Source organism: Pantherophis guttatus, chromosome 17 (genome assembly GCF_059756535.1).
Source record: "Pantherophis guttatus breed Tessera chromosome 17, ASM5975653v1, whole genome shotgun sequence".
Classification (NCBI taxonomy): Eukaryota; Metazoa; Chordata; class Lepidosauria; order Squamata; family Colubridae; genus Pantherophis; species Pantherophis guttatus.
This window is the reverse complement of record NC_142079.1, coordinates 10,961,396-10,982,500: the sequence shown is the minus strand read 5'-3', so window position 1 is coordinate 10,982,500 and position 21,105 is coordinate 10,961,396. Positions and strand designations below refer to the sequence as shown.

Genomic DNA, 21,105 nt, shown 5'->3' with positions numbered 1-21,105 from the left:
TAACCAGAAGACAACCCCTTGAACAAAAAGAGGAAAAAAAAAAATCTGGGAAAGATCATGTATGCATTTAAATTGCTCATTCGCTCTCTCTTTTATTTTTTTTGGAAAAGAAGAAAGTATTTTGTTGCATGTAAATTAATGGCGCTTTTTTTTTTTTTTTGCATTTATAATTATACTGAAGAACAGATGGGATAACTTTCTTGTGAATCAATTCAGCCATAAAAAGATTGTGAAATATGTTGGAGCATCAAGGGCTCCCTGAGTTTGGGAGGTGGGCTGCTTGCAAACATTTAATTACCTGACTAGGTAACGTGATCAGTGCTGGTGAGTGTGGGGTTTGCTCCCTCTTTACATCCCCACCAACCAGCTGCTCTACGGGTATATAAAACGGGGAGCAAACCTCAATAGCATTGATTCAGGTACTGAAACATCTGTAAGGAAATCACCAAGCTGGGAGAAGAACCAGAGTTCAACCCTGTGCTTCAAATATTCTATTCTGTTGATAGGTTGAAATAGATTCATCTCAAGTAGGAGGGAGGGAAGGAGAGGAAAAGAAAAGAAAAGAAAGGGGGAGGGATGAGGGAAGGAAGGAAGACGAAAGGGAGAGGGGGGAGGAAAGGAAGGAGGGGGTGGAAGGGTGGAGGAGAGGAAGGGAGGGATGGAGAGGGTGGGAGGAAGGGGAAAGGAAAAGGTGGGAAGAAAGGAGTGGGGAAGGAGGAAGAAAGGAGAGAAAAATTGCAGACTACAGGAACCATTTGCACCACTCAGTGACCCCTGAGGACACAGATAAACCTCCAAGTGGCCTCAAGGACCCTCTAAAAGGATGCAAACGACCAGCTGTCTGCAAGGAATATCAATCCTTCCATTCCCCACCAGCCAGTCAGAACTGAAGAAGCTTCTTGGATGAGGAGCAAAACATCTTCAAAGGAAAACAAAGTCCAGTTGCCTCTTGAAAAAAAAAGCACTTTTGGGACAACCATGACCTGGATGACTCAGAATCTCCAAAAAAAACTTGGATGTGCAGGAAAATTTACATAAAATACTTTCAATGCACACTCCTTGATCCACTCACTGGACTTAAGTGCACGCTCACTTGATCCACTAATGCTTATGAGTCAGGAAAAAAATGCAGTCCCAATGTGAATTCCTTTCATTCACAGTCAGCAAGGCTTGTCCAAACAGTTTTTCAAAGGTATATTTATCAACACAGACCTTATCTCGCTTGGCAAGCTGCCACATAACTAGTTTCCAAATGCAGTACAAGGCAAAACTTGGCACAGAGTCTCTTAGAGCAGAACTTTCCACTCTTGCAACGACCGAATGAACAAATTGTTTCCTGCAAAAGACCCCTCCCTGTTTGCTCCTTTTTTGTTTCCTAGGGGAGGGGCCAATCATCTCCAAGGTGTGGCTTTACTCTCAAGCCGACCCTGCTTTCTGAGTTGTTCTTGTTTTCTGGCAGCTCTGTGCATGCGTACATTGGGAATGGACTCCAGCTGTTCCTCTGCCTCACTGCTGTCTACCTTCCTCTCTGCCTCCGACGCAGAGCCCTCGTCCGAGCTTTCCCCAGCCCCCAGGACTTGGCCCATGTTCCACCCCAACCTCCTCATTGTCCGACTCTGCTTCCAGCTCTGCTGGCTGCCAGCGGGCCACAACCACAGATGCACTTGCGTTCACACGGAATTTGGAGTGGGGCAAAAAACCCGAAGGCCTTTTTTTTTTTAATTTGATTTATATGCCGCCCTTCTCCGGAGACTCAGGGTGGCTTACAATGCGTTAAGCAATAGCCTTCATCCTTTTGTATATTTATACGAAGTCAGCTTATTGCCCCCACAAACCGGGTCCTCAATTTACCTACCTTAGAAAGGATGGAAGGCTGAGTCGACCTTCAGCCTGGTGAGATTTGAACTTGCAGTAATTGCAGACAGCTGAATGTTAGTAACAGGCTTTTGGTCTGTTGAGCTATCCAGGCTCAACCCTTGATGGTGCTTCAGACCTTCATTTTCATCTCAAACATCGCAACAGGATTTCTCGGCCTTTGCCCAGATGATTTGAAAAGGGGGAGGTCGGAAGCTAATCAATTTTCCTACCGACACAAATCTCTTGTCCTTATCTGTACTTACAGACTGTAATCCCATATTTACATAGAAAATACTGTTGTAGTAGCCAGCAATTCTATAATAGATAAGCTTCGGGATCCAAACAGGCCAAGAGAGAGGGGGAAAATAATTACTGAATATTCTCACGTTTTCATAACATCACCAAACCCAAAACATTTGCGATATTTACCTCCGTGGGTTTGCAAAGGAGGGCGGTAAGAAGAAATGCTCTAGAAAGAAACGAGCATTTAAAAATCCGAGGAGCACATTTGTAAACTTCGAAAGAAAATTTTCACGATCTGGGGGGGAAAAAAGGCAAAAGATCCAGATGTGTATGGGCTTGTTGAAAAGTTTGGTGAAATGGAGCGAGACAGGAGATGATTGTGTGTGTGTGTGTTCACACGTTGTGTCGTGCCCCTGTTGGAGCCTGAATTTGCGGAGGAAGACGAGCCAGAGCTGGGGCCGATGGAGATCGAGGGGGCTGCTTTATTGGCTACGGAGGAATGTGGGGAGGAGCAGGACGAAGCATCCCAGGGCCCCTCAGACTTGGGACGGCTTGCTAGCAGGGAGGAACAGGGGCAGGATGACCGAGAGAGGGCATGCAGTGGACATGAGGAGCAACAGAGCTCAGGCGATGAGCAAGGACCGCCCCCTCCTGATCCCCAAGCATGGAGAGTGGAGAGAAGGCGAGAACAGTGCAGGCTCTCCTCCCGACTCGGGAGGAGAGCGCCCCACCCCTTTTTACAAGGCACACCTGGGGACTGAGACTTAAGGAGATGCTGTGGGGAGGGGCGTTTGTCCGGAACAAACACCGAATTTGTGGAGTTCTGTGTGCTGTTGCCGACGTCTGGCATTTGCAGGACAGCTTGCTTCGTGGACTCATTGCTTCTTCCTTGTTTCGTGGACTCATTGCCTTGTTACTTTGCCTCGCGGGACTGCTGTTTGTGTGTGTGTGTGAGTGAATGAGTGTGAGAGAGAGAGAGAACACTTTGCTCTGGGACTCGCCATGAACGTGGGAGTGTTTTGGGGAAAGTTGGAGCATTCAAGGGGAGTTTGAACTCTCAACTGGCTGTGTGGCCTTGGTGCCTCGTCCTGGGTCATCACACGTTGCATTTCTGAGACTGTTTATGGAACTCCAAATACTTAAGATGTCCCCAGCGCTAACTTCAAGAAAACATCTGTAGTAGAATGTAAATGAATGATGAGATCAGCTGGTCTTCATGCCTTCATTACCATTCCTGGAAGGTGAAGGAGACATTACCGGCAGTCCTCAAGTTATGACCACAACTGGGACAGGAAATAAGCAAGGCAGTTCTTAACTGAGTCACGCTCGATTTTATGACCTATATTGTGAGGAGCCAGTCGGTAAGAGAGAGACAGGCATACACACCCAATCTTAACCTTTCAGGCTATGAATTTGATAGAGTTAGGGAAAAAGAGAAAGCCAGTTTGGTCTATTGGTTAAGGCGCCAGGCTAGAAATCGGGAGACTGGGAGTTCTCCTGCCTTAGGCAGGAAAGCCAGCTGGGTAACTTTTTTTTTTTTTAAATTTGATTTATATGCCGCCCTTCTCTGGACACTCAGGGCGGCTTACAATGTGCTCAGCAATAGCCTTCATCTTTTTGTATATTTATACAAAGTCAGCTTATTGCCCCCACAATCCGGGTCCTCAATTTACCTACCTTAGAAAGGATGGAAGGCTGAGTCAACCTTGAGCCTTGGAGAGATTCGAACCTGCAGTAATTGCAGGCAGCTGGTCTTTGAGCCAATCACCAGGAGACTGGGAATTCTAGTTGCACCTTAGGCATGAAAGGGTTAGGGTTAGATGTCAGTTATGATTGCCTCTCGTTCCTACTTGAAGAAGTTTGATACAAAATCAAAAGTCTTGCTTTTAATTAATTTTCAACACTTGGTCTTGTGATGATACGGGTAACACCAATGACTATATTTTTATTTGCACATTACACAGATCTGATGGTGCAAATTAACGGATTCTATCAAGGGTCAGGTTTTGGCCCTATTTAATGGGCATTGCGTTATCAGTTCGTTCCTTCCTTCCTTCCTTCTTTCCTTCCTTCCTTCCATCCATCCATCTATCCATCCATTGTACACAGTGGTTAAAATGCATCTTCCTTCCTTCCTTCCTTCCTTCCTTCCTTCCTTCCTTCCTTCCTTCCTTCCTTCCTTTCTTTCTTTCTTTCTTTCTTTCTTCCCTCCTTCCTTCCTTTTTTCTTTCTTCCTTTCTTCCTTCCTTCCTTCTTCCTTCCTTCCTTCCTTTCTTCCTTTCTCCACAAAGCTTTCCGCAGAATCAGTGCATCCAATTTATATTCCCCAAATGACCCGAAGAAGTGATTAGAGTAAAAAACAATAAAATTAAACAAAATAAAAACCCAGATCAAGTCACACTGACTCAATTAAGTTTTGGGGAAGGTGAGCGGAATTGCAAGTTTTCTTTCAGCCCCCGCAACCTACTGGTTCCTTAAGCATTCTGATGATGCTTTTATAATGCGTGCGACACGTTTGAAACCATTCAAGATACATTCCTGGGTGTCCTGATTAAAAAACCGAAAACAATGACAGTTAGAGTTAGCTTCAATAAAACGTTCGTGTCGGTACATTGATTTCTAGGACAAGGTTGAGTAATTTGCTTTGCTTATTATCTAGGAAAGAAAAAAAAGCCTGAATAGCTTTGGGAAACAACACTGCATCATAAGCTATGAACCGGTTTATATCCACAAGCCTGATAGCAGCAATTTATAGTCTTCATAAAACCTGTTTATAGATATATATTTTTAAGACTTTATTCTATTGGAATTAAAATCCGGTCCGGTTCCAAGCCGGGAGAAAGATGCAGGAACTAATGAATTTGGAAGCAAGCTGCAATTGGAAAGGAGGTCTCCATTTATTTAGGAACCAGAAGCAAAGTGACTCCACGTTGGTCCTAGGACAGTTGACAGGCTGGTGTGGGAAGTAGAGGGATTTTTTTTAGCACCCTGTCTCCTGCTTGGGTAGGGGGTTGGACTAGATGACCTCCAAGGTCCCTTCCATCATGATTGAATTGAAAAGGGTGTTGGAAGGGATGATTGGGGGACTGGAGGCTAAAACATAGGATGAACGGTTGCAGGAACTGGGCGTGGCTAGTCTAGTGAAGAGAAGGACCAGGGGAGACAGGATAACCTTCCAATATTTGAGGGGCTGCCATAGAGAGGAGGGGGTCAAGCTATTTTCCAAGACACCTGAAGGCCAGACAAGGAATAATGGATGGAAACTGATCAAGGAGAGATTCAACCTGGAAATGAGGAACTTTCTGACAGTGAGAACAATCAATTGATGGAACAGACGTTGCCTTCAGAAGTTGTGGGAGCTTCATCCCTGGAGGCTTTCAAGAAGAGACTGGACTGCCATCTGTCAGAAATGGTGTAGGGTCTCCTGTTTGGGTGGGGGGTTGGACTAGATGACCTACAAGGTCCCTTCCAACTCTGTTAATATGTAATCTGTAATTCCAGCATATGGAATTAGGCCTGGCAAATTGTAGTCTGTTCCACCCGCCGAGTGAGATGGCAACCTTCCCTAAACTTCCTTTAGAGACTACCGTAACCCCCCTTTTAACCTTTGGGTCATGTTGTAGCTCGTTTGCAGAAGGAATGCGTGGCAGAGAAACCAGCTGCTGAATTTGACAAATTCACACCGGTTTGTTAGCCGCCCATCGAGCGGCTAGAGCAGGTAAAGGTCAGGCCACACAATGTGTGACAGGCGAAAGCTTGTTCCTGCCCACGTGACAACAGCCCACCCCCACCCCTTCCCCCTCCTCCTAGCGTTGTAAATCCAGCATGAAGCCGAGCAGCTGGAACAAATTCTGAAATACGTTGTTAGAATGCAACGGAAGGGTAAGCGGATTGCAAATGTGGACATTTGCAAAGTTTCGCAGACTTAACGGACAAATTTCTTTGGAAATTGGTCTCCTGCTCTTGGAGACATCTTGGAGGGTTGAGTTCTGTTCTTGGAAATGTTCTACCAGAAGCGTAATGATAGCTCGGTGTTTATCTCCTCCTCCTCCTCCTCCTCCTCCTGCTGCTGTTCTCCACAAACCCCCTCCCTTGTGATGAAGTTACCTAGTTGGGTAATAAAACATTTGCAAGAAATAAACCAAGCTTAGAGCACCAAGGACACGACAGTCCTTCCCCTCTTCCCCCTCCTCCTCCTCTTCTCTGCAAATCCACTCCCTTCTAGTACTGATGATAGTTTCTAGTTGGGTCGTGAAATGTCTGCGAGAAAAGAACCAAGCTCTATTGTGGCCCGTACACAGCCTGTGCAGCTGGTGGCTGATTCGGACAGTGAGGAGGCTGGTGTGGTGCTGTGCCGGCAGCCTGTGCAGCTGGCACTCGAGTCGGACAATGAGGAGGCTGGAGAAGATGTGGGGCCAGAGGCAGGGATTCAGCCAGGACCTTCAGAACCTCCAGAAGCTCCCTTAAGTGAAGAGGAAGAAGAGGAGGAGCCTCTTCTCAATGCACGGGCGCACAGAGCAGCCAAAAGGCAGGAGTGGCTCCTCAGGAGAAGGTCTCCTCGAGAGTAAGGCTTGGGGCTAATTGGCCACTCCCTTAGCCTATTTAAGGAGGAACACCGACTAAAGCAATTTGCAGGGAACAACTTTAGTTCACTCTACTTCACGTCTGGATTCTCTGCAAATTGCTTCTGGGCTTTCTGCCAACCATAGTAAGATTACGATTATTTATTCTTTGGATTCTTGTAGGCTGTTAAGAAAGTTAATTAACAGCCTTTGTTTGGAAAAAAAAACGGATTTAATTTAGTAAAGTAAGGTTTGTACAGACTTTGTGTGTGCTGCGTTCTTTGGGGTCCCTAGCTGGGGCAGAATAAGCTCAGAGAGCACCAAGGACCCCGTAGTCTTCCTCCTCCTCCTCCTCCTCTTCCCATCTGCAAACTCCACTCCCTTCTAGCAATGACAATGTTATGAATGTAACATCCATAGTTATGTCATGAAATGTCTGTGAGAAAACAACCAAGCCCTCCTCCTCCTCCTCCCTCTTCTTCTTATTCCCCAACCTCCTCCTCCATTCCACAAACCACCCTCCCTTCTAGCACTAATGATGTTACCTAGTAGGTGTTGTGGCCTGCCAGAAGCCAGCAGAGCTGGCAGCAGATTGGGACAGTGAGGAGGTTGGGGAGGAACGTGGGCCAGTCCTGGAGTCTGGGGAAGGCTCGGACGAGGGCTCTGCATCGGAGGCAGAGAGGGGGCCAAGGCCATCTGGTAGTTCTTTGCTGCCTCTGGAGTCTGACATCAGCGAGGCAGAAGAACAGCGGGAGCCTGTTCCCAATGTGCGCATGCACAGAGCTGCCAGGAGACAAGAACAATTAAGAAAACAGGGTCGACTTGGGAGTAAGGCTTGGAGATGATTGGGCCCTCCCATAAGATATAAAAGAGAAGCGAACGGGAGATGAGGTTTTGCAGGAAGCAATTAGTTCATCCGACCGATTCAAGATTTGAAAATTCTGTTTGTGACTCTGTGCCAAGTTTGGCCTTGCCCTGCGCCTGGAAATCAGCTCTTCGGCAGCATTCCACGTGAGATAGGTGGGTGTTGATAACCTTCCTCTGAAAGACTGTTTATCAAGACTTGCGGACTGTAAATGAAGGTAATTTACAGCCGTATGAATTAAAGAGGTTTGCCGGGACTGAAATTGTGCTGTTTAATTTCTAAGGAAGCCTAGGCCAGATCATGAAATGTCTGCAAGAAAACAGCCAAACTCACGGAGCACCAAGAACCCACACAATCCTCCTCTTCTCTGCAAACCCTCCTAGCACTGATGATGTTACCTAGAAGGGTCATGAAACGTTTGCAAGGAAGCCACCCAGCTTAGGGAGCACCCAAGGACCCCACAGTTGAATCCCGAGCTACAAACATTCTCTTCTGTTGGTTCTTTGCATCTTCTTAGCATGATCACCTGCTGTTTATTCCTCCAGATATTTGGCTGCAATATTAACTTAACCTCCTTTTAAAGATGGTTCTTATATCAGCAAGCGCCTAAGTTATTTCACTTCCATTCATGATACGGCAGCCATCGGCCTTCAAATCAGCATTGCCCATTAGGGTGCCGAGAAGAATTCGTCTCTAAACAAACCCTTTTTTTATCTTTCCGCTCATGTTGTTCAAATTGTAACGGAAATAGGGAAGAGTTGATCTTTTATTAAAAGCTCACAGTAGGCGCTGGGGAAAAAAAATCTTTGCCTTCGCTGTGTAATTTGGCTTCTTTTCACTCCGAAAACTTCTGTAATTGCATTTCGTTTCGTTTCTTTCTTTTTTTCTTTCTGACTTGTACTGTGCGAGGTCATTGCCTTAGCTTCTTCCCGTTGCTTTGAGGGTGTCTCCCAAAGACGTATATTTGCAAAGCGTTTTGCAACTTGGTTGTGTTACACCAAAAACCCAGGAGCTTATTATTTTTATTTTTATTTTTATTGGTTTGTTTAAATTGCAAGGCACATCAAATCTCCCTTTGCATCAAAGAGCCACGAATTCAGCAATTCCCGAATCTTTAGATTGGTTTCTTTTAATTGGTTATATGGAACTTTGTATTTTTTTTTCTTCTTCAAGTCAGCAAAAGCCTAAGTCCAAACACTTATTTTGTTCAGCGGTTTCTATTTTGCAGTGAATTGATGACAACCTTTTGATCCAGTGTGATATTGATGAAGCCAATAGCTTCGATTGGCAAGGAGATATCGAAAGGCAGAAAGCTCGGAGAAAAAAACTGGGTTTGGAGGGAAACCACCATTGCTGGATTTAACGAATCGAGCAGAGAAGCAATCTAGAACTAAGGGAAAATTTCCTAACAGAAAAATTAATCAATGGAACGACTTGCCTCTAAGTTGGGGGTGCTCCATCACTGGAAGTTTTGAAGAAGAGATTGGACAACCATTTGCCTGAAATAACAATAGCACTTAGACTTATATACCGCTTCACAGTTCTTTACATCCCTCCCTAAGCGGTTTACAGAGTCAGCATCTTACCCGCAACAATCTGGGTCTCCTCATTTTACCGACCTCGGAAGGATGGAAGGCTGAGTCAATCTTGAGCCGGTGAGGATCAGACTGTTGGCAGTGGGCAGAGTTAGCCTGCAATACTGCATTTTAACCACTGTGCAGGCAGGCAGGCAGGCAGGCAGGCAGGAAGGAAGGACGATAGCAATAACAATAGCACTTAGACTTATATAACACTTCCCAGTGCTTTCCAGCCCCCTCTAAGCAGTTTAACAGAGTCAGCCTCTTGCCCCCAACAATCTGAGCCCTCATTTTAACCACCTCGGAAGGATGGAAGGCTGAGTCAACCTTGAACCAGTCAGGATCGAACTGCTGGCAGCGGGCAGAATTAGCTTGCAATCCTGCATTCTAACCACTGCATGCCACAGTGCAGTGGTAGAGGGTTTCCTGCCTGAGCAGGGGGTTGGACTGGAAGACCTCCAAGGTCTCTTCCAGCTCTGTTCTTCTATTATTCTTTTCTCTTTATTTCCCCCAATGGTTCAATTGTGCCATTGTCAACAAGTGTAGTTGTCCATCCCTAGTGCCTGATCATGTGCAACAGGGCACGTGCACGCTTGCAGAATGATTGCACATTATAGCCTGCACGTAGAGGGGTGTTCTGTCCCCGTACCCTACACGCACCCCTACAGACGGCCCGGAGTTAATAAGCCACACGACAAAACTCTTTGAAGATAAAGCTGGCAGCAACCCAGTGGCCAGCTGCCAATTCAGACTTTACTCACACAAAACAAAGATTAGACTGCAAGCATTCCGATAAAACAGGCAGAGTGTCAACAATACAAGGATTCATCCAAATGCAGTCCAATAAAGCAGGCAAAGTCCAGTAACGCAGAGATCATGGATTATTTCCAGTTTTTGCTCGTCACAAACTGAACCGGCCACCACACCCACATTTATACCCTGTGGGGTGTGGTCCAGTGACTCAGCTAATCTCTGGCACGCCTTCCCTTCTGCTGTGCACGCTTCTCCCTGCGCCTCTGTCGCGGGTCCAGCCAGCACTTATCTTCTTCGTCGCTGTCCACCTGTGGCTGCGGGGACGTGCTTGGCTCTGAGCCTATCGTTTGGCCTTCGGTGTCCTCCGGAGGCATTGCCAGAGAGGAGGGTCCTGGAGAAGGAGGCCTTGCCAACTCCTCTCCCTCACTCTCAGAGTCTGCATCTGTCGATAGCCCAGGCTCAGGCAACGGAGCCACAACATGGGGGTCACAGATCTGCTGGAGTCCTTAACTTACGACTCTTTGTTTAGCGACCATTTGAAGCTGCAACAGCATTGACAAAAAGTGACTCATGACCCGTCTTCATACTTACCTAAGCGTGTACATCCTCATCTTCTTTTAACAACCCCATAATCCCTTGCAGGATGGAGTCTGGGCAACTGAATGGAGCTAGCAGAGTGTTTACTGGCCGGATGCCCTCCCTGTTGCCAATGCTGAGTTTTGTTCAGCAGATCTATTCTCATTGTGCCCAGAGAGAGAGAAATATCTGCCTCTACCTAGAATCGAACTCACAGCCTCCTGATTGTGAGGTGAAAGCTCCACCTCTAGGTAGCGCTAGCTCCACTCTCCTAAGTGTGTAGATAATTGCACGTAATCACAATTGAGGTAGGCAACCAGTATGCCTTTACGACGGTGCCAGCATGCCAGGTTGACGTGATGCCATTTGCGGCCTTCCCAGCTGGCTTCCAACAAAGAAAGTCCGGGGAGTCGGATTTGCTTAATGACCTTCTGATTCACTTAACAACCCTAGCCAAAAAAGGGAGCAAAATCAGGCACGATTCATTAAGCGCCTACTTTAGCAATGGGAAATTCTGGGTCCCGATTATGGGTCGTAAGTCAAGGACCTCCTGTACATTAGTCACCGTATTTCTATCACGACTTCGGGGCACATAATTCTATCGGTTTCCATCTTCCACGTGACTCGCTTAACAACCGTGGCAAATAAGATCACAAAATCGGCGCGAGTCATTTAACGATTGCATCGTTTACAGTAGAATAGAATTTAGAATTGAATAGAATTTTTTTTATTGGCCAAGTGTGGTTGGACACACAAGGAATTTGTCTTGGTGCGTATGCTCTCAGTATACATAAAAGATACGTTCATCAAGAATCATAAGGTACAACGCTTAATGATAGCCATAGGGTACAAATAAGCAATCAGGGAACAATATCAATATAAATCGTAAGAATGGGAGTCTCCAATCCTAACAGTGTCGTAAGTCGAGGACTATCTGTAATAACAGCCTCAGGCTCTGTCTGTTGGTGTCAAAGTAGCATCTATTACCAGCTGGGTGATCCTGTTCAAAATTAGCCAAATTCTAAAAGACCCTCGGAAAAATAAATTAAAAAAAAAGCAACTCAGAATAATTCATAACGATTTTGTGCCTGTTGGCATATTGTCCGTATTTCCTAAAGCATCTGGATCGATACAGCATGAAAATATAATTGATTCCGCTCGTGTTGTCGGTGATCCAGATTATTATAACAAAACCCTGGAAAATTAAATGATATCTTTCAGGGGGATTTAAATGGGTGGGAAATTGCTCTGGCTGACACACAAAGCCTTCTAAACACACACACACACACACACTCGCAGTGATGGCTAACCTTTTTGTCGTCGCGCACCAAAAGTGGGGGAAATGCAAGGGGCGTGCTGTGCCCACACCCATAATTCCATGCCCCCCACGCCACGCCCCCTCCCTGTACATGCACGCGTGAGCCCCCCCCGGCTCAGAAAAGTTACTGATGTGCCCATTTTTTGGCCTCCAGAGGCTTCCTTGGAGCCTGGGGAGGGCAAAAACCGCCTTCCTCACTTTCCTGGAGGCTGTCCGGAGGCCAGAAACAGCTCGTTTCCCGACTTCCAATGGGACCAGAAGGCCCGAAAATCAGCTGGCCAGCACATGCATGCAGGCTGGAGCTGAGCTAGGGCAACGCTTGCACGCCCACAGATATGACTCCGCGTGCCACCTGTGGCATGTGTGCCATAGGTTCGCCATCACGGCACTAAAGGGTACCTTTATTCAAAGCTGGCCACTATTTAGTCGCTAAACCAACAACGATATTCGAATAGGTTATTTTACCTGACAGATGTTTTTCTTGGTAGAAACGGCTGTCAATAGATTTGGAAATGTTTGTTTTCACCCTCAGAATCACGTATCCATGTCTATATACTTTTTTTTTCTTCCGTTGCTGTTTTTTTTTTTAATTTGATTTATATGCCGCCCTTCTCCGGAGACTCGGGGCGGCTTACAATGCGTTAAGCAATAGCCTTCATACTTTTGTATATTTTTTATACAAAGTCAGCTTATTGCCCCCACAAACTGGGTCCTCAATTTACCTACCTTAGAAAGGATGGAAGGCTGAGTCAACCTTGAGCCTGGAGAGATTCAAACTTGCAATAATTGCAGGCAGCTGAATCTTAATAACAGGCTTTTAGTCTGTTGAGCTATCCCTTTTTCTTCTTACTTTTTTTCTTTCTGTAATTTCTGAAGTCTTTTTTTTTTCTTTCCCCAAACATAATAATGACACTACTATTAAATGCTAATTAATTCATGGCCGACCCAGAACTTAAAAGAAACTCGATTATCTGTATATCTCTTGAAATGTGCGTCTGAGCTACCCATTGAAGATTGAAAACACTGCTGGAGACTCTTTTCATGGATAATCCTGTGCATTTTTGCAATAATTATTAGGGACATAGACCTGGATAGGGACTCATCCAACAGAAATAAAAGAAAAGGCAAACATACTTTCTGGCCCCTTCCTTTTCAGGGCAGTCGTCCTGACCCAGCTCCCCAAACATAACAAACCCTCTGAAGTTAATTCAGTGATTCCAGCAGCCCCAGCAAAAAAAATTCTCCCACACCGCAAGCTAACAAGTCTGTCTGGCAGGGAGATGAATATCTTTATCTTTATCTTTATTTGATTTATATACCGCCCTACTCCCGAAGGACTCAGGGCGGTGAACAGCCAAAACAGTAAAAATACATAAATACAAAATTTAAAAACAGGATAAAATCGAATTAGACAATTTGGCCCAGACAAATTAAAACACCCCAATCATTTAAAAAACAGATTAAAATTTGCATATTAAAAAGAAAAGAGGGAAGAGATTAGGCCAGGCCAGCTTGATGGAATAGGAAAGTCTTAAGCGCGCGACAGAAGGTGCGCAGATCCGGGATCCTCCGTATCTCCGGGGGGAGCTCATTCCAGATAGTAGGTGCCCCCACAGAGAAGGCTCTCCCCCTGGGGGCCACCAGTCGACATTGTTTGACGGCACCCGGAGGAGCCCCTCTCTATGAGAGCGTACCGGCCGGTGGGAGGCTATTGATGGTAGTAGGCGGTCCCGTAAGTAACCAGGTCCTAAGCCATGGAGCGCTCTAAAGGTGGTAAGCAAAACCTTGAAGCGCACCCGGAAGACCACCGGGAGCCAGTGCAGCTTGCGCTGGAGAGGTGTTACATGGGAGCGCCATGTCGCTCCCATTACCACCCGCGCGGCCGCACTCTGCGCCAGTTGGAGCTTCCGGGTGCACCTCAAGGGGAGCCCCATGTAGAGAGCATTACAGTAGTCCAGACGGGAAGTGACGAGGGCATGAGTGACCGTGCGTAAGGAGTCCCGATCCAGAAAGGGACACAACTGGCGAATCAGGCGAACCTGATAAAAAATCCTCCCGGTCACGGCCGTCAAATGCTCTTCTAAGGACAGCCGTGAATCCAGGAGGACGCCCAAGTTGCGAACCCTCTCCATGGGGGCCACGGAGTTGGCCACTACACCTATTCTGCCACACCTATTTATCTCCTCCCCCTGCCTTTTATCCCCAGAGCTAGGGTAGGGCTTCACTAGCAGCAGTGGCTCTTCTGTCCCAAGGACCGGCCCATAGATTTCCACTGCTCTCCTCTCCTCTGCCTTCTGTGCATCCGTGCGTCAGGCACTGGACCCAGCTGTTCCTCCTCTTCCTCATCAGCCACCTCCAGACCTGAAGGCTGTTGACTCTCTCTCTGAGGGCTGATGGACGGCCCAGGCTGCGCCTCTTGTCTCTCTCTTTCTGCCAGCTCCATTCTCTCTTCCCCCTCGGAGGTCCCAGGTTGCCTTGATGCTGACCCCGACTCCCACCCCTCCCTCTCCTCCTCCTCTGATTCAGCTGTTGGAGGGGCTGGCAGCTGAGAGGCCACAACACGCTGCCTGATAAGGCCTATAATTTCAATCTGTTATCCGCGTTTAATTAAAACCAGGGCATGCCAATTACGTCTTGTTGTTCCAAGAAAGCTGATTCGAAAAGCAAACCCATGTTGCAATATAATTTAGGCTTCGTTTCGAGAGCAAGGAAGATACATCGTGAGATTTTGAAAAACAATGGCAGGAGGAGATAAGATAACACTGATGCCCTTTTAATTGGCCTTGGGAAAATTAAGGGTAGCAAATTAGATATCAATGAACATGGGCTCCTCCTCCCTCCTTTACAAATGTCACAGATTCATCAGAGTATTAATTCGTGCCTAATCAATTTTCATTGAGGGTTGGACGTGTTGTCGTTTTCTGCAGCCACTGGAGTCCATGTTTGATGGGGCCCATCTGCAAACCATCATATGGAGTTGGTTTTTTCATAGCTCAGGCAGCTGTGATAAGAACGGAAGAGAAAAAAAGAGAGAAAGGAGGGGGGGGGAGAATCAAAATTGCTTAAGGTTTATCGTGAAAGGATTTGAAGTTAAGCCCGTCTACAAATGTAGGGTTTTCTTTTTTTTTCTTTCCCCTCAACAAAGTTCTTCTCAAATTCCTGAGTCACAGGCTGCCCTGGAAAACAAACCATGATCTGATATGATGGGGGGGGGGGCATTAAATAGAGGAATAGGAACATTTTGAAGTTGTACAAAAGGATAGACTCATCTGGCATAGAATGAGCACACACATTCTATCATCTATATCTATCTGTCTACAGCTATTTTTCATCTATCTATTTAGCTACCCATCCACCCATAAATATATATCTCTATTTCTATTTATCAACTACCTCTCTACCATCTATTCTCTCCCTCTCTCTCTCTCTCTCTCTCTCTCTCTCTCTCTCTCTCTCTCTCTCTCTCTCTCTCTATCTCCATCCATCCATCCATCCATCTATCTATCATCTAATCTACAGCTATCTTTATCTCTATCTTTCTTTGATTTGTATACCTCCTTACTCCGGAAGGACTCAGGGCGGTGAACAGCCAAACAGTAAAATACATAAATACAAAATTTAAAAACAGGATAAAATCGAATTAAACAATTTGGCCCAGACAAATTAAAATTAAATTATCTACCTATCTATCATCTGTCTATTTATCATTTATCTACTTATCTATCATCTGTCTATCTATTTATCATCCATCTATCATCTAAACTCTACCTACCTACCATCTGTCTGTCTAGCATCTATAGCTCATCTATCCATTCAAGCATCTATCTTTATCCCTCCATCCATCTTATCCAGCCATCGGAATAGAATAGAATAGAATAGAATAGAATAGAATAGAATAGAATCTGGAAGGGACCTTGGAGGTCTTCTAGTCCAACCCCCCTACTCAGTGGGAGAACCTATACCATTTCAGATAAGTGAGTGCCCATCTCTTCTTAAAACCTCCAGTGATGAAGCACCCACAACTTCTGGTTGGAAGTTGTTCCACTGGGTTCATTGTCCTCACTGTTAGGAAGCTTCTCCTTAATTCCAGATTGCTTCTCTCCTTGATTAGTTTCCATCCATTGTTTCTTGCCTTCCGTTGCTTTGGAGAATAATTTGACCCCCCAATCATCTCTGCCTCTGCCTCTGCCTGTCTGTCTCTCCTTCGAGGAATGAGATTGACAGGTGATCTCAACATGTTTCAAGGTGAAAGAAGAAAACGGTGGGTGGGGAGGTGGGGAGAAAGGCCGACTGCCTCTTTCCAGCCCAAGCTCCTCATTGCAGGTACCTTTCTATGCAACCTTCACAAGAGCGGCCTGAATAGTATTAATGAGCTGAGGAGCTCAGACTAGATTTACGTTCCAAGCAATTGCATTTTACAAGCCCAAACTTGAGCTGTGCTGTAATTAACGAGAATAATAGGAAGTGCCACCTGGTTATAAATCATGGTGGATGTTTTTGGGGGGAAAAAAAGAAAGAAAGAAGAAAGAAGAAGCAAGATTATAGAGTAAAGAAGAAAAGGGACGGAAAAGGGTATGAGTTGAATTTGATCATTTATCCTCTGCGGGAAGAGTGCAAGAAGCGGGAGGACGGATTCAGGATTTAACCCGCACAATGGCAGCACCCTGCCTTTTGTTCGGTTCTAGCCGAGAATTTGTGACATCATCAGCATCTAATATATGCCAATGGGTGACCGACACGGCACTTTCAAAATCTTGCATCAACAGAAGCAATCATTTGGCTGATTTTTTTTTAAAAAAATCATTATTATTTCACTGAGTGGAAGGAGAAGGGGAAGGGGGGAAAGGCAGATTAGCTATGAGGTTGTATTTGCAAGGCAGGGGATTGCGTAAGTATTCTCCTGGTGATCTGCTGCTTCATTCAAACCCCGGTTGCTGGAAGAAAAAAAATTAAATACCGAAAAACGTAATTGTGGAAAATCTAGAGAAAAGAAGAATTTGGGGGGGGGCGCGGGGGAGACAGGATAGCAGTGTTCCAGTACTTGAGGGGCTGCCACAAAGAAGAGGGGGCATCAATTTCTTCTCCAAAGCACCGGAGGGCAGGACAAGAAACAGTGGTTGGAAACTAACCAAAGAGAGAAGCCATCTGGAATTAAGGAGAAACTTCCTAACAGTGGGGTGGGGTGGGAATGGAGATTTTGCAGTATCCTTCCCCGGAGTGGGGTAGGAATGGGGATTTTGCAGTATCCTTCCCTGGAGTGGGGAGGGAATGGAGGCTTTGCAGTATCCTTCCCTGGAGTGGGGAGGGAATGGAGATTTTGCAGTATCCTTCCCTTGAGTGGGGTGGGAATGGAGATTTTGCAGTATCCTTCCCCGGAGTGGGGAGGGAATGGGGATTTTGTGGTATCCTTCCCTGGAATGGGGAGGGAATGGAGATTTTGCAGTATCCTTCCCCTGCCACGCCATGCCACGCCCACAGAACCGGTAATAAAAAAAAAATGAATTCTACCACTAACCTGAAGGTTATGAGTTTTCCAAAATGTCACCCCATGACGCCATCAAGAAATGCTTGTTCATCCATGTGGAGGTCTTATTTCCTTCGTAATACAAAGGGGTGGGGGGTTGCATGCATAGTAAAATTCAATTTGGAAGGGGGAAAGAATCCTGCATCCAGTTTTGGTCCCCACACTATAAAAAAAGATGTTGAGACTCTAGAAAGAGTGCAGAGAAGAGCAACCAGGATGATGAGGGGACTGGAGGCTAAAACATACGATGAACAGTTGCAGGAACTGGGCATGGCTGGTCTAGTGAAGAGAAGGACCAGGGGAGACCTGATAGCAGTCTTCCAGTATTTGAGGGGCTCCCCACTCCTGGGGGAAGGATACTGCAAAACTCCCATTCCCTTCCCACTCCTGGGGGAAGGATACTGCAAAATCCCCATTCTCTCCCCACTCCTGGGGGAAGGATACTGCAAAATCCCCATTCCCACCCCACTCTGGGGCCAGCCAGAGGTGGTATTTGCCGGTTCTCCGAACTACTCAAAGTTTCCGCTACCGGTTCTCCAGAACCTGTCAGAACCTGCTGGATTTCACCCCTGGCTCAAGGTCGTGTGATCTTCAAACAGTCTCCTACTTAGCTCAATCTCTATGCTGCCTGGATTTTTGGCTACGTCCCTAAAAACATGAGTTTCAAGTCAGTGGTGGGTTTCAAAATTTTTTACTACCGTTTCTGTAGGTGTGGCTTGGTGGGCGTGGCAGGGGAAGGATGCTGTAAAATCTCCATTCCCTCCCCAATCAGGGGGAAGGTTACTGCAAAATCCCCATTTCCTCCCGATCAGCTGGGACTCGGGAGGCAGAGAATAGATGGAGGTGGGGCCAGTCAGAGGTGATATTTACCGGTTCTCCGAACTATTCAAACTTTCCGCTACCGGTTCGTTAGAACCTGCTGAAACTCACCTCTGTTTCAAGTGGATGAAAACAAAATTAGAATCAGTTCTGTAGTTTTTTTTTTTCCCCCTCCAGAAAAACTAAATAAAAAACCACCGCCGACTTACCCTCTTTGCAATCAACCGACTTGCTCGTGCTTCGTTGGCGAGGCGTTCCAAAGAAGCGAAAACTTCAGAGCAAATGACTTTTGGGGCCTTTGCCAATATTTTCATCTGAGCTTAACAGGGGATTTGAATGATTATTAAGCTGCTGTTTCACACAGATAGCCAAGTGTGCAGAAATTTGATTAGTCCAAGCTTCTAACTGGATACCCAGGAACAGGAATCTCGGTGGACTAATTCCATTAAGAGCTGAACAATCTATCTTCGAAGGCTCCTCGTGAATACCAAGAGAAGCCTGGATCGCTACGGGAGCTGTGAGAGCTGGCAACACACACACACACACACACACACACACCCCGTGACTTGTTGACTTTATTTTGTGCAGACAAAAATTGAGGATAGTTTATGGTGGGTGTCAGCAACCTGTGGCTCTGGAGCCGCATGTGGCTCTTTGGGTCCTCTGCTGTGGCTCCCTGTCGCTCCCTCCCCGCCTCTTGCCTTCCCCTCCCAGTCACTCCTTGCCTGTCCTGAGAAGGTAAGGGCGACGGCAGGGGATGGAGAAGCAGCTAGGGCAGAGACCGAGAGATACAGAGAAAGGGGGGAGGGAGGGAGGGAGGGAGGGAGAGAGAGATCAAAAGGGTTTTGTGGTTCCCCGGTTCTCTGCCCTAATGACCGGCTCGGTAGGCGTGGCTAGGGGGGTGTCATGTGACTGGTGGAAGTGAGTGATGTCGAGTTGGCCACACCCATCCAGGTTTTGTGGCTCCCGGTGTTTTCTTTTCTGTGGGAAACAGGTCCAAATGGCTCTTTGAGTGTTTAAGGTTGCAGACCCCTGGTTTATGGTATGTTTGCATTTTCATCAGCAGGGGTTTCAAGAATCTTTTTTCAGACTCTTTTTCTGTAGGCTTCCTTCCCTTCCCTTCCTCCTTCCCATTGTCTTTCCTTCCCTTCCTCTTTCTCATTGTCCTTCCTGCCTTTCTCCTCCCTCCCTTCCATTGTCCTCCCTTCCATTGTCTGTCCTTCCTTCCTTCCCATTGTCCTTCCCTCCCTCCTTCTCATTGTCCTACCTTCCTTCCTTGCTTCTTTCCTTCCATTGTCCTTCCTTCCTTCCTTCCTTCCTTCCCATTGTCCTTCCCTCCCTCCCTCCTTCTCATTGTCCTTCCTGCTTCCCTCCTCCCTCCCTTCCCATTGTCCTTCCTTCCTTCCTTCCCTCCCTCCCATTGTCCTCCCTTCCTTCCCTCCCTCCCTCCTCCTTCTCATTGTTCTTCCTCCCTCCTTCCCTTCCCCTTTCTTCCCTTCTCTCCTCTCCTCTCCTCTCCACTTCTCCTCTCCTCTCTTCCCCTCCCCTCTTTTTCTTTCTTTCTCATTTTTCTGACTCCTGCAGACCTTTTCTTCACATCTGCACAGCACCCTTTCCTTCCTTAATTTGGAGCCCGAAAGGCCAAACTACAACCCAACTCTCTTTTGCATCTTGGCATGTCAAAACTGAACGCGAACGCTGCTGGAAGCTGCTTTGCAACAACTATTGTTTGGTGACAGTTGGCAAAACAGCATGCAAGCATCTAACCAAGTTGTACTTTGGAGAAAGAGACGGATTGGACGGCATTGGCAGAGGCAAAAATAATAAAAAATATTAGATTGGCTTTGTGGTTTGGGGAAAATTCTCCCTCATCGCTGAAAATGCTGCGTACCACGTCCTCCCAGCAGGTGTATGGTGGCCTTTGAAGCCATTAACATGGCTCAAAAGGTAATTGCGCTTTGGCAAGCCAACAGAATTTGATTCATCTAACCGAACACGATTTCTTTACCGCAGAATATTAACCGCTGGCGGATTCTGCCTTCCCTTGGCTGAGCTTTGGGACAGGATACGGGTAGTCCTTACAGGTATAAGTGAGACATCGGTTCAGTGAGTTTGGCCCCATTTTATGACTTTGCTGGCCACCGTTGTTAAGTGAATCACGGCGGTTGTTAAGTTAGCAACACAGTTATGCAGTGAATCTGGCTTCCCCGTTGACTTTGTGCTTGTCGGAAGGTCGCAAAAAGAGATCACGTGATCCCGGGACATTGTGACCGTCATAAATATGAGTCGGTTGCCAAGCGAATAGAATAGAGTAGGGTAGGGTAGGATAGAGTAGAGTAGAGTAACAGTAACAGAGTTTGAAGGGACATTGGAGGTCATCTAGTCTAACCCCCTGCTCACACAGGAGACCTATACTGGAGATTCGAACTGCCGACCTTTCTGATCGACAAGTAGAATAGAATAGAATAGAATAGAATAGAATAGAATAGAATAGAATAGAATAGAATAGAATAAGAGAAGAATAGAATAGAATAGAATAGAATAGAATAGAATAGAATAGAATAGAAGAAGAATAAGAGAATAGAATAAGAGAAGAATAGAAGAAGAGAAGATTAGAATAGAATAGGAGAAGAATAAGAGAAGAATAGAATAAGAGAAGAATAGAATAAGAAGAATAGAATAGAATAGGAGAAGAATAAGAGAAGAATAGAATAGAATAAGAGAAGAATAGAATAAGAGAAGAATAGAATAGAATAAGAGAAGAATAGAATAGAAGAAGAATAGAATAGAATAGAATAAGAGTAGAATAGAATAGAATAGAATAGAATAATTTATTTATTTATTTATTTATTTATTTATTTATTTATTATATTTCTATACCGCCTTTCTCCTATAGGACTCAAGGCGGTGTACAGTCAAGAAAAATATAGACACACAAACATCATAAAATAAGAAGAATAGAATAAGAGAAGAGAAGAATAGAATAGAATAGAATAAGAGAAGAATAGAAT

General features: G+C 45.9%; 1 protein-coding gene across 7 annotated transcripts in view; it reads left to right on the top strand.

Annotated features, from left to right (window-relative positions):
• Nucleotides 1-21,105, top strand: part of NOC4L (nucleolar complex associated 4 homolog) — a 73,852-nt gene that overhangs the window by 25,668 nt on the left and 27,079 nt on the right. Inside the window, exon 16 of one of the 7 annotated variants that reach the window (XR_015730275.1) lies at nt 8,756-9,050. The exons of the other annotated variants lie outside the window; for them this stretch is intronic. The gene's annotated coding sequence lies outside the window, so the exon portion shown is untranslated. Of the gene's footprint in view, nt 1-8,755; nt 9,051-21,105 lie in introns of those variants that run through there. 7 annotated transcript variants of the gene reach the window in all.